The following is a 13,186-nucleotide window of genomic DNA, read 5'->3' as shown; positions in this document are numbered from 1 at the left end:
GAGATTTAAATGCAGAGTAATTTTATTATCATAACCCACTCAATAACTTATAGATTAAATATAATTTAAATATTAAACATTTTGGTTATCTTTAGTTACACATTATTCTTGAAATATTAACTTTGTAATACTTTTTAAGTTCATTCCTTATGTTATTGACCCTTATCCCTGGTTTTTTTATGACATTGCTGTTACAGTCGCGGATTGTTTATTATCAGTTATGACTATCGATAGACTTTTTGTATTGTCAGTTAGCGTATTTATAAAATCGCAACAATGTGCATTACTTCCATTGTTAATAATAATGCTGTGTACCTGCAAATATCGATGTATAAAAAACCAATTAGCCCCCTTTATTTATAATCCCTTATGTTTTATACATGTATATTAGCTCAAAATTTGTAAGATTATATCTAAAAAACAAATAAAGTTATACTATTAATTTAAATGTCATTCAATATTAAATTAAGATCTAAAACATTTTATTAAATTTAAGGGATGAACTTAAAAAGTATTACACAATTAATAAATCAAGAATAATGTGTAACTAAAGATAACCAAAAAAAAACGTTTAAATTATATTTATATTGTAAGTTATTGAGTATGTTATGATAACATAATCACTCAGTATAAGAATTTTATTCTTGATGTAATANAGACCTGTTGGTCCATTGTGCGTACCTCATACTGAATTGTCTTGATTCGGTTTACCCACCTTAGTGTTATCACCAAAGTGTTAATACATTACCAACTATAAAGTCACCTCTAGAGATGACCAAAGAGTCCTGTCTTTCATGATGTGAAATGAGTCTTCCTCTTCTACTCCACATTTTCTGCACAATGGTGATTCCGATACCCCCATTTTGTTAAGATGCTTAAGCAGGTGACCATGTCCTGTCAGTAGGATAGTCAGGGTGCTTATTTGATGTCTAGTCATGCTATTAAGATCACCCAGCAATAAACCAGAGGTCTTTATAAACATATTAGATTGTCTAGGTACTACCAAGTACTTCAAGATTTTCCTGTGTTGTTCTCTGCACCAATTCTTGGGTAACGCTTTGAGCGATTGCTCAGTGAGCCCTACCACTGGTTCTGGTCCAACATAGGTGTTCTCTGCTCCTTTCCTGGCTAGGAATTCAGCATTCTCATTTCCAGTGACACCGTTGTGTCCCGGTACCCACGCTAGTGTAACTTTGTTGAACCTCGATAGTGATTCTAAAGTTTCCCTGCATTCGAGGACCAGCTTTGAATTCACCTGATCGTTACAGAGTGCTTTCAAAGCCGCTTGACTATCACTTAAGATAGTTATCTTCCTATTTTTGTATACCAGCAGGTTCTGAGCCCCTACCAGTATCGCCATCACCTCTGCTTGGAAAACAGAGGGTGTTGTGCCCAATGACATACTGACATTTATTCGTGGCTTTAAGCCCCAAATTCCAGCACCTACCTTTCCTGATTTTTTGGATCCATCTGTATATATCACAAATCCTCCTTTGTCAGTCAGGTGGTTAATATTCCATTCTATACGTGTAGTGATCTCCACTTTGTAGGGAATGTTATTCTTAAGAACCGGTTTGATATAGTCCAAGGGGTATTCTAAAAAGCCCTTGTCTATCTCTTTTAGTATTTTACCATGTTCTGTTGTATCACTCTCCAAAGTCCACATACCTAAGTTGTGGAATCTTAGNTACTCCAAAGTCTACATACCTAAGTTGTGGAATCTAAGTGCTGTAGCTTTGGCGTGAGCTTTCACCTCTAGATGCAGAGAAGGCAATCCAATTAGTGCCTCTAATGCGACCGTTGGTGTAGTTCTTAATGCTCCAGTGATGGCAATAGCAGCCATTCTATGTATGCGACTAAGTTCTTTCCTAGCTGTAATAAGTGCTGTTCTGGTCCACCAGACCAGGGCACCGTACAATATCATAGATTTAATCACTGATGTGTACAACCAATACATAACTCTTGGTTGAAGACCCCATGTCTTTCCCAAGGCTCTGCTGCAAGTCCACAATGTGGTCATTGCTTTTTTGATTCTTGACTCAACATGTGATTTCCATTTTAGCTTACTATCCAAGATAATACCTAAGTATTTTACTTCTGATTTTAAGNGAGATAATACCTAAGTAATTTACTTCTGATTTTAAGCTAATTTCTTGTCCATTCAGAGTAAGAGTGTCAAGGTTATTTGGTTCTATTCTCTTTCTAGTGAACATAACAACCTCTGCTTTATTTGGATTAACAGATAGATCGTACTTACTACACCATGTCTGTATAGTGTTAAGTCTCTGTTGTGCTAAGTCAATAATAGTGTCTGGGAATTTACCCACCACTGCTATAACCAAGTCATCCGCATAGGCTTGTGTATAACAATATTTGTTTAACTCTCTAATAAGCGAGTCCAATACTAGACACCATAGCAAGGGGGATAGAACCCCGCCTTGTGGGCATCCCTGATTAACACTCTTGATTACTTTGGTCTTATTGAGCTGTCCCAAAATGGAGCGTTCCTTAAGCATGGATTCTATCCACTTAATAATAAGTGGTTCTATTCCATGCTGTTGTGCAGATTCACACATAGCATCGAAGGGAGTATTGTCAAAAGCCCCTTCGATGTCCAGGAATATACCTACTGCATACATTTTATTCTCTACAGCTTTCCCTATCTTAGTAGTTAAGCAGTGTAGAGCTGTATCAGTAGATTTCCCCGTTTGATACGCATGTTGGTTTTCATGTAAAGGGTTCTCCTTAAGAGGCCCCTCCTTGATGTACCTATCAATAAGTTTCTCCATAGTCTTAAGAAGAAAAGAAGTAAGACTTATTGGTCTGTAGGATTTTGCTTCATAATAGTTAGTGCGGTTAGGTTTGGGTATAAACACTACCCTAACCTTACGCCAGCTTTCTGGTTGATAACCATAGGCAAGACATGCCTTAAATATTTTGCAGAGATGGGGGACGATTATCTCTAACCCTTCTTGCAGAAGTGCAGGGAAATTTCGTCACAGCCTGCAGCTTTAAAACTTCCAAAGGCTTTTATTGCCCATCTTATTCCACTTGGGGTTATCACTTTCCTGGTTAGTCTCCAATCAGCACAGGTCACACGTTTGTCCTGTGCATCATGTTCCTGTTCTCTGTTGTTAATTGTAGAGTCAGGAAAATGTGTGTTCATCAAATGTGATAATGTTTCATTATCATTATTGGTGAACATTCCGTCTGGCAGTAGTATTGCCTCGACAGTTTTGTTTGGTCCATTCCTTAGTGATCGCAGAAGTCTAGTTGCTATAGGGAGTTGTTGTATATTCCCACAGAAATTCTTCCAGCTTTCTCTTTTGGACTTTTTCAATGCAGATTTGTAGTTCCTTTGGGCGTCCTTATAGGATTCCCAGTGTTGTTCCAAACCTGATTTCATTGCTTTATTTAAGAGCTTACGTGAACTCTTTCTTAATTTAGACAGGTTAGCATTCCACCAAGCGTCCTGTAGCATATTTACAGCCCTTTCAGTACTCTGTCTCGACCCCAATCTAAACTGTAGGTTAATCAGGTCATGCGAGAGATCTGTCCTGTATTTATCCCAGTTTGTTCTTTTCGGATTCCTATAGTACTCCACCTCAACTTTGCTAATTTTCAAAGTGAATCGTAAGTGCCTATGATCAGAAAAAGAAGGTTCGGAGGACACTTTCCACCCTTTTATCTTTTGAAGTAACCCTTTTGAACAAACTGTTAGGTCAATGACTTCCTGCCTGTTCCTGATAACAAAAGTAGGTTCACTACCACTGTTCAGTATACTTAGGTCTGTAGTCAGCAATAGATCCATTATAACCTCTCCTCATTGGTTGATGTTACTGCTCCCCCAAATAGTGTGGTGTGCATTAGCATCCATACCTAGGATTAGTTCTAATTTTTCATTTTTGCAATAATTAAAGAGCATAGTTAGGTCCCTACCTGGGTCTGTGACCTCATATGGTAAGTATCCTGAAGCTACTATGATATTTTTACCATCATTTAGTGTTACTCTAATAATAGTCAAGTCTGCACTTGATTTTTTCACATCCTTCCGGGCTGGATGCTGCTTGGCAACATAATCTGTAAAGCAAACTCTGCCCATTCCAAAATATGGACTGCGCTTCAGTTCCTTCAGTTTGACCATGCTGTTTTCGTCCACACTTAAAAACAGAGTTTGTCCTTTCGGGCCAACCTCTGTCTCATGGTGGACTTTCCAGATCGCCGTGTTCAGCTCTGGGTTTTGTTTTGCCAAAATTTCCAAGATATTCTTGGACTCTTTTGGCAGTCCTGGTATGTGAGTGACCATCCGTTTATACTTGATCGGGTTGTAGGCTTCCAAATGGAGTTCTGCACCGTCCCAAGGTTTTATCAAGTTGACATGGTCAGTGAGCCACTTAAGAGAGCTCTCTTGGGCTGCACTGATCACAAGTGCTCCATCAGTGAGTCTGGTGTCTTCAAACCTTGGTACGTCGGTTCCATCAGTACCCGACAGTATCAAGTCTCCAACACAAGACTCAATGAGTAGCCCCTGCTCTGTGGTCAACTTGTTAGTGGGGTAGCCTGCGAGGACCAGAGCCACTTTTTTATCATCGGTTACCACGTCCCTGTAGGTCGGNATCATCGTTTACCACGTCCCTGTAGGTCGGTACCCAATGAGTTTTCTTACATGGAAGTTCTTGCCCCTTGTCCTCAGGTTTTTGAGCTTCGGTTCCCTTTCACTTTTTCAAGTCATCGGTTCCCTTGTCTCCCTCCTTTGGTAGGTTCTTCTGCTCCTCCATGTTTGCTCGGCTCCTCTTCAGCTTGCGCCTCTGACTGCCGCTCAATTTCTCAGGTCTAAGTTTTAGACCTTCGATTTTGTCAGCTACTGCTCCCAGTTGATCTTGCGATTCCTGGTCTACATTTTCTGACGTTGCTGTCTCTTTGCTAGTAGACGGTTCACCAAGTGTCCCGTTGTTGGCATTGAGACCTTCAAGTTCGGCGATTCTTCTGCGAAGAGTCGCCAGTTCACGATCTTGTTCCGACAGGTTGTCCGTAGNGTTCCAACAGGTTGTCCGTAGGATCCCTGATCGTCACAAGTTCGTTGTTTTGTGGTTTTTCTATGTTTTTGTCCATACAGTTCCCACGAGAAGTCGAGAAATAAAAGTCCGTCACAGAAGAGCTCGATACTGTGATAAGGCTGTATACTCTATGGTGCGCCAGGTGCCATAGAGGATCCCAATGGTCACTTTACCTTTCGGCTAACTACCCTGTGACAAGTTAGCAACCCTTTCACTTGGTATGGCTGGGTTAGGAGGGCCTATTTGCTGTTAGCAAGCAGGTATGCCCAGGCCTACCGGTCCTAACTAACCAAAGTCATGACCGGCTAAGAGCAGTAGTACGTGTTGCCACCCCCACTGAAATAACTAGGGTCCGCGGAGTTGTTAGGCCCGTAATCCTTGCGGATTCCCCTGCGGGATATATAATATATAAATACAATATAGAATTAGTTAAATTTTTATACATGTTATATTATTTATACAAACATGTTCATTAATTTAAAAATAAAATGATTCAACATAATTTACATTCAAATACAAATATGTTCAAAAATATACTATAAGCATCATGTTGAAATAAGGAAACGTCATCATTTATTATGGTCTGAGTGTCATAATTAAGGGCTTTAAATGTCAGATTATTTTATAAATACAGATAGAATTTTACAATTATAATATTAAAATTTGGTAAAATATATGTCTAGTTACTTTTTAAAACAAATTATAAAAAACTACTAAATCTTTGCTGATGAATATTGTAAATTTAGAAAATAATCCACAATATTTATTAATTTTTAAAATTTTATTATATTTTTTATATATGATAAAATATAATTACGATAATTAATTATAAAAATAAAATATAAAATTAGTTAAATACAATAGAAATATCCACAATAGAACCCTGAACAATAGTTTTCTATGAATTCCATTTATTCAAAAATTAAATAATCTACCAAAATATTAATATAAAAACACTTATGTTAAAAATATACTAAAAGCATTTTTATAATGAATTCTATATTTATATTTTGTACACTAACAAATGAGACAGCAGAAAGTTACAATATCATCAACTTTATACATGTTTTCAATTAAAAATGGTTAAAGCATTTGATATACTTATAGATATTATATTTTATTAAAGTAATTCTGTCAATGTGTTGTAATAGGTCCTTTACATAAAAACACTATTTTTTTCTCTTCCCTTTCATCTCTCAATACACACAAAAATTCCATCTTATTACACAATATTTCTCAAAATAAATACAAAACCCAATAAATATTACTACTCTTAATCACAGCCAAGTACATAGTTGACACGATCACGTTATATGCATCCGCTCTTTTCACTGCATGTGCACACTTCAACAATCAAATGTTACTATTTATTATTCTCAGTTAAAGAACCTTTTTAGCTTCGATGCAAAGCTGAGAAGGTATTGGTTTTACTATGATATGTTATTTTTTCTGTTACCACTTTTTCTCAGCTCTCATCAAACGGATTTCTTTCAACGATACGTCAAAAGATCACAAATCATATCTAGTCGAAGACATTACCCTCAAAAATTGAAAAAATTTCCCTCATTCTCCATTAATGAGGGAAACCTCCAAAAAAATTACAAATTTAAAAATCGCTAATTTTCGAAATTTTTTCAATTTTTTTTACTAAAAACTGTCATAACTTTTTCAAAAATGAACATATCAATATAATTTTTTTTTTTATAGATGCTTAATGTTTTTACCTATTATTTGGTATATTTTTTCATAAATTTAACCCTTTACTAGCCCACAAGGGAGGATTTAAAATAACATTTTTTTCACAAAAAAAAAACTATTTCAACTTAACTTTTGAAAGTGTTCCTGGACATCTGACATTTTTATATATATCTTAAATTAAAGTCAATGTAATGTATACTATTATGAAAAACAAAAAATTAACCTCTGAACTTGTGTTCGTGGTGAAAATGGCTACCAAAATTTTTGTTATGAAAATTCTCGATTTTATCTTTTACATTTTTTACTTTTTAATGCTATAACTTTTTAAAAAATGTATGGATCAATACAACTTTTTTATGAGAAATAATATTGTTATCCATTTTTCATTCGACATACTTTTTTTTAACTTAACTTTTAAAAGTGTTCCGGAAGATCTGACATTTTTATATATATCTTCAATTAAAGAAAATTTAATATCATTTATTATGAAAGATAAAATTTGACCTCTGGACTTGTCTTCCTAGTGAAAATAAATATCAAAATGAATAAAAAATTACGATTTTTGTCAAATAATTCTTTTTTATATTTTTAACTTAATAATGCAATATCTTTTTTTGGAAATAAATGGATCAGTAAATTTTATTTTTTTATAGATGCTTGATGTTTTTACCTATAATTTGGCATATTTTTATTATAGATCTGACCCTTTATCTGCTCACAGGGGGGATTTAAAATGACAAATTTTTCACGAAAAATTTCCTTTATACTCAACTTTTGAAAGTGTTTCGTAAAGTCTGACATTTTTATATATATCTTAAATTAAAGATAATGTATTGTACTTTATTATGAAAAAAAAATTTCGGACTTTATTTTGTCTTAATGGTGAAAATGGCTACCGAATGCTATTTTCGTGTAATAATTCTCGATTTTATTTTTTACATTTTTTACTTTATAATGCTATAACTTATTGAATAGTGTATGTATCAACACAATTTTTTATGAGAAATAATATTTTTTAATAATTCCTTTGTTTTAATAAGGAAATATCAGACAATGTAGCTTTTGGAATAATCCACCAATTTTTTAAAATTAAACTTTATCTAAAGATTTGCATCGAAGCGTTTTTTTTTTTTTATAGTGATTTTAATCACTATCAGAAATCATTATACTTGATCCAATTATGCCGCGATCTCCCTGTGCTGGGTTTCTTTTCACTGTATAAACAAAGTCATAAAACGCATAAAAAGTGTTGATGAATATGTTCGTCTCTAAAAGGGATTACAAGAATGACACCAGGAGAGACCCTGGGATTGGTGCGCTCGACCTGTTTCATTCGGACTCAAAGACGAACAAGTCGTAATCATTGTCTGGTTCTCGCGAGCTATATAAAATAAATACTGTAAAATAATTTTAAATATTTTTATCGACATTTGAGCTTGTATTTGTTAATTAAGATCAATATCCCTGCGTGACTTCCACTTGCTGTTATTACTTTTTCATTACAATCTTTTTATATAATCATATATGAGGTTATAATAATTATATCGTATTATTATTGCGAATAAGTCACGCTCTCAATTACTCGGATGATAAAAATATATTTATTTTTATAATTTTTAGTTACTTTAAAAACTTTTTGATCTTTTTTAGGCATTGTCGTACGTCGGTAGTGCTCCAACGTAGACACAAAGGTTTATTAAAGTTTTATGTATATATATATATATATATATATATATTGAAGACGAGTCCGTCGTTCGAGCTTTCTTGAGTCCTCCCGTTGGATAAACTGATCAGCCCTAATCCCTCTAATTAGTGGACTACTAAAGGGGTAGAGCTTAGACCCGTCAGCACAGTCTAGCTCAAAAGTAGCAGACTGAAGGGTGGCTCCTTGTCAGCCACCAGCACAACTACCTTTTTACTATAACCACTAAAGGACGGTTAAGCCCAAACACTAGCCAGCTCGTACACTAGTTATTAAGATTGACTAAAGGACCAGCAGTCCAACCTAGACTCTAGCCGCACACACACACACAATTTCGAGACCACCGTGAATATTAAATATTTGCGCTAAATCCAGATTTTTAAATAGTTTTTTTTATTTACGAAATGTTTCAAACACAAAAGTCAAATAAAATATAATATAATAATTTAACACAAAATTAATTAAATCTTATAAAAAAGAGTATAAAGTTATTCTTACGTCAACGACCTAACCCGTAACTCGACGTTTCTTCGACAAAAACGTCCATTCTCGTCTCCCTCAGTATCGTCCCGTGTCGACCCTCTATACTTTTCATGTTTCCCTTTTATATTCTTTTTTCCACCATTATTAATTTGCTTACCCTGCATTTCCCTTTTATATGGAATTATTATATTGCTTAAGAGTTCAAAAATTGCTTACTACTATTGTAAAGCTTATATTATACTAAAATCGACGTAATTCAATACTTCCTCATTTAATTACTACAGCATATAATTGGAGTTGGTGAAGCAATGTTTGCAAGTTTATATGTGACATGTTTGTTTGGTTTTTTGGCTGCGAAAGCCTCAAAAAATCTGAAATGTACGCACAATGTGATTTTTCAGAGTCGTCAAAATACAACAGGTCAAAATAATTGTTGCTCTTGGTCGGTGACTCATAGCGGATACACTGATCACTTCATCTTTACTTTATCCCGTTCCAAGCCATACACGTTGATCTTTTAATGTTGACAGATACGTTAGGGGTTTGTCGCTCAAATATTTTTATTTGTGACACAAGTGTGGGGAACGCCAATCCCGTGAAATCATACCTGTGTTGCCCGTTAAAATATTTTCGATTAACGCGATTTTTATGATCTCCCTTGACGTGTCTCGCAAAAATGGACCACTTGAAACAAGACTGATTAATATTCTGTGGTTTAATGATTGCTGTTTTCTTATTAGTTTCGGGCGGAATGGGAAAATATGATTAGCCGATGAGGGGCGTATACTTTTATACATTGAGCATAAGACCGTCAATATGCAATAAAATAAAGCTGCTACCCTTTCCCGAGTACGTGTCTTCCTCAGCGAGCTTCCTCAAAATCTTCATCAACCGCATACCCGATGTCCGTATCGGATATCAATGCTCTAGCCCGTGTCTTGAAGGCACAGTCTTTAGGCGGTATATGGTATGAGGCCTACAATTTGAGATTATACTTGATAGGACGGCTACCTACGATTTCAGTAAGTCTGGCGACCAGCTCGGATTTAACGACGCATAGAAAATCTCTGATAAAACCAAACGGCCCCCCACTCCAATGCGAAATCGATCTCGTCACAATCACGGGTAACCATCAATTGCATACGTAACCTTTTCGACCTAACCGCGCTGTTGTTAGCTCTACTAAGTTTAGCCGCTTAACGTTATGACACAGATGTAAACGAAGTAGCTTTAATCAAAAATGAAATAAATTATATTTTTATACATCAAAGTAAAGTCAAGTAAAGTAAAGAGACTTTTTTTTATAATAAAAATAAATCGCAAATTAAAATAAAATCGACAGTAACATTAGGTATAGGATTTATTTTATTATTTTTAATAAATTAATGAATTAATAATTAAAAAATAAATTTATTAAAATAAAATAATTTTAAAAATATACACACTTTATGTAGAAGACAATTGAGGTGCTGGTTCATGGTTTTTTTTTATACGTGTAAATTATTAAATAATAAATTTCTGGTTTTCAAAAAGAAAACTGCACTTCAATGATAATTAAAAACAAAAGTGACAGGACAAGAATTGTTTAACCAGTTATATAGTAAAAAATAAAATACGTAAGCGTGAAACACCGTCATTAGTGTCATTTTTATCATAAAATACATATGACAGTGATCGTTACTGTACGATGGTTCTTTTAATATTAATAATACACAGACAGCGTCTCAATTTTTCCCATTACATTACAGACGCTTGTGAGCGTTATAATAGAATACTACCTTTGATGTTGAAAATATGCTTACCTAAGCGTCTGGTATTCGAAGATAAAATTCTTAAAAAACATTGATAGTTACGTTGGGTTTCATCCTTTCCACCACCTTCTATGCATTAGGTTAGTTTACGTTGGCTTTAACTCCCCCGTATACCTCCCCTACTTTCGGTAAGATAGTGAGTGGGTGAGGCGGGAGGCAGCTCTCTTTATTTTAATCTACTTTTATTTATTCAAATTTTTCATCTGGTTAAACATATAATTATTCTATTATAATATTATAATATTTTTAAAGTATACGGAGAATAGAACAAAATTTTTTTCTAAAAATTATAGAACGTATTATATTATTAACTACAGAAAAGAAAAACTAATACATGAAATAAAATTTCGAATGTCATAGTTTAATAGTTACTCTGTATAATTTGATATTTTTGGTAATAAATATTTCAATTTGACATGTTTACTTATTAATTTTTATTAAATAAGAAGCTATTATAAAGACAATTATTTTTGATATGATATTTGTATAAAGAAAATTGTGGAACTATAGCATCTTAAAAAAAGCAAAGAAAGGAATAATGGTTTGTACATTGTATTGTTATAATAAGTCATTATAGTTGTAATTATGCTTCCACTATTTTACAGAATTATCCAGTCTTGTTTAGTTTATGTTTGGTTTTTTTTGCTGGTAATCAATATTTTTAATAAAAATAAAAATAGACACAGAAATATTTTTTTTTTTTGAGGTAAAAAAGTAATGTACTTTTTGTAGCAATAGAAATACAGTATCAGTTATTGTAACATTTAAGTAACAATTTTAAAAGAATTATACTTTGTTTCTTAATCGCTAACATTAGAAATTTATAATTTAGTTATGACTAAATCATTAATTTTAAATTATATTTATGATTATTGAAATGTTATATTTATCTTTTACGAACAAATTTTATACGTACTAATATGATTTTAGAAAATGGAATGTGGTTTTCTTAATAAATATTGCTCTAATTAAATCTATTATTGAACGATAGGATAGAATAAATTATAGTATTATATAAATATATATGTATATTTATTTATTTTGAAAGCACATGGTATCCTAGTGAATGACCAAAATGAAGAAAGTAAGTTAAAACTTAATGAACTCTATATTTAAAAAAAAATCAAGTGTTATTTTTGGTTAAATTAATTAAAAACTAATTAAATCTGATCTGGTGCATCATTTGCCTAGAAACATCTTTTACACTTTAACATGTAAAACTACCCTCTTAGCATGTTAAATTCGGGAAACAGAAATATGTAATTTTGATCATTATAATAATAATTATGACCCTAATGTCCTTATGTCTTGGACTTTTTTATAAATCATGTTTAGAGGTATTAAATAGTGATGATGCTTTAGCACAAATATTATTCTCCCTTTACTAACTTTGTATATTATTTTACTTGTGTCTTTGTAATGAACATAATATAAATACACAAATATCATAAAGTGTACCCTACTGAAAAAAAAAAATTTGTATTTAATGGGTGTTAACTTAATTAAAACTGAAGCTAATAACATATAAAACTTCTCAATGGCGGTGAGGTGTGTGTGCAGCTATTTACATTATCAGTCATTTCTCGGCCGTACTCTTCCACTCAGCAAAGATTATAAATGAACATAGCTTCCGTAGTACTGTTCCAAATGTTATTATCTACCAGTCATTTTCGAATTTCATCATTATTTATTAAAGAAGATAGTAAATTATGTACATTACCATTTGAAAAAATTTAAGTTGATATCTCTATAAGTTATAAAGGATGATTTTAAAAGTAATCTAAAAAATATATAAAAAAATGTTAAAAATTATTAAAAAATAATGTTTATTGTATTTATTTTGAGAATAATCTAATTTCATATATAATATTTTTATGTTTTGTAAGTAGATGGTGTCGCAGCTGATAACCAAAATGAAATATGTAAGTTAAAAATAAATCATCAATTGTATTCATTACTATTGAAATGGGTTAACATTGGGTATAGATTATCTATATTGATGTTGAGTAGGAATTGCTGTTGGTATAGTGCTCTTTTGTTATAAGTAAATTGTTAACAAAATATTGAATGGTAAGTCCTGTGCAACTAAAGTTTTATTCATATGAGAAATGTAAAACTCATATCTAAAAAATATAGTTCACATTATTAACTTAAATAGGGTGGTTTAGGTTTGATTTTTGATTTGAAAAAAAAAGGAATGTTGATTTCATATTTCCAAATACAACATTTTAGTGGCGTTGAGTTATATGTGATAATGTCTACCCACTTTAAATACAGTAGAATAGTTTGATTTTATTCGTTAAAAATAATTGGAAATATTAATGTCTTAGTATATAAATCGGTATAATTTTTATGACCATTTTTATCTTCGATGCGAAGCTGAGAAAGTATTAATTTTACTATGATGTGTTTTTTTTTTTTTTTTTTTTTTTTTT

General features: G+C 32.7%; 1 protein-coding gene and 2 long non-coding RNA genes across 3 annotated transcripts in view; 1 reads left to right on the top strand and 2 right to left on the bottom strand.

Moving 5' to 3' along the window:
- LOC126907299 (uncharacterized) overlaps positions 1 to 13,186 on the bottom strand; it is a 73,240-nt gene that overhangs the window by 36,592 nt on the left and 23,462 nt on the right. The window lies entirely within an intron of this gene.
- Positions 11,201 to 13,186, top strand: part of LOC126907438 (uncharacterized) — a 5,600-nt gene continuing 3,614 nt past the window's right edge. Inside the window, exons 1-4 of the long non-coding RNA XR_007704533.1 lie at positions 11,201 to 11,292; positions 11,357 to 11,399; positions 11,800 to 11,835; positions 12,641 to 12,673. This is a non-coding gene — a long non-coding RNA (uncharacterized LOC126907438). The remainder of the gene's footprint in view (positions 11,293 to 11,356; positions 11,400 to 11,799; positions 11,836 to 12,640; positions 12,674 to 13,186) is intronic.
- Positions 11,843 to 13,186, bottom strand: part of LOC126907443 (uncharacterized) — a 5,248-nt gene continuing 3,904 nt past the window's right edge. Inside the window, exons 3-4 of the long non-coding RNA XR_007704534.1 lie at positions 12,472 to 12,531; positions 11,843 to 12,408 (exon numbers count right to left, since the gene is read on the bottom strand). This is a non-coding gene — a long non-coding RNA (uncharacterized LOC126907443). The remainder of the gene's footprint in view (positions 12,409 to 12,471; positions 12,532 to 13,186) is intronic.

This window comes from Daktulosphaira vitifoliae, unplaced genomic scaffold, assembly GCF_025091365.1.
Source record: "Daktulosphaira vitifoliae isolate Bord-2020 unplaced genomic scaffold, ASM2509136v1 Scaffold_1, whole genome shotgun sequence".
In the NCBI taxonomy this organism is placed as follows: Eukaryota; Metazoa; Arthropoda; class Insecta; order Hemiptera; family Phylloxeridae; genus Daktulosphaira; species Daktulosphaira vitifoliae.
The sequence above is the reverse complement of the archived record's forward strand: the minus strand, read 5'-3'. Positions and strand labels throughout refer to the sequence as shown.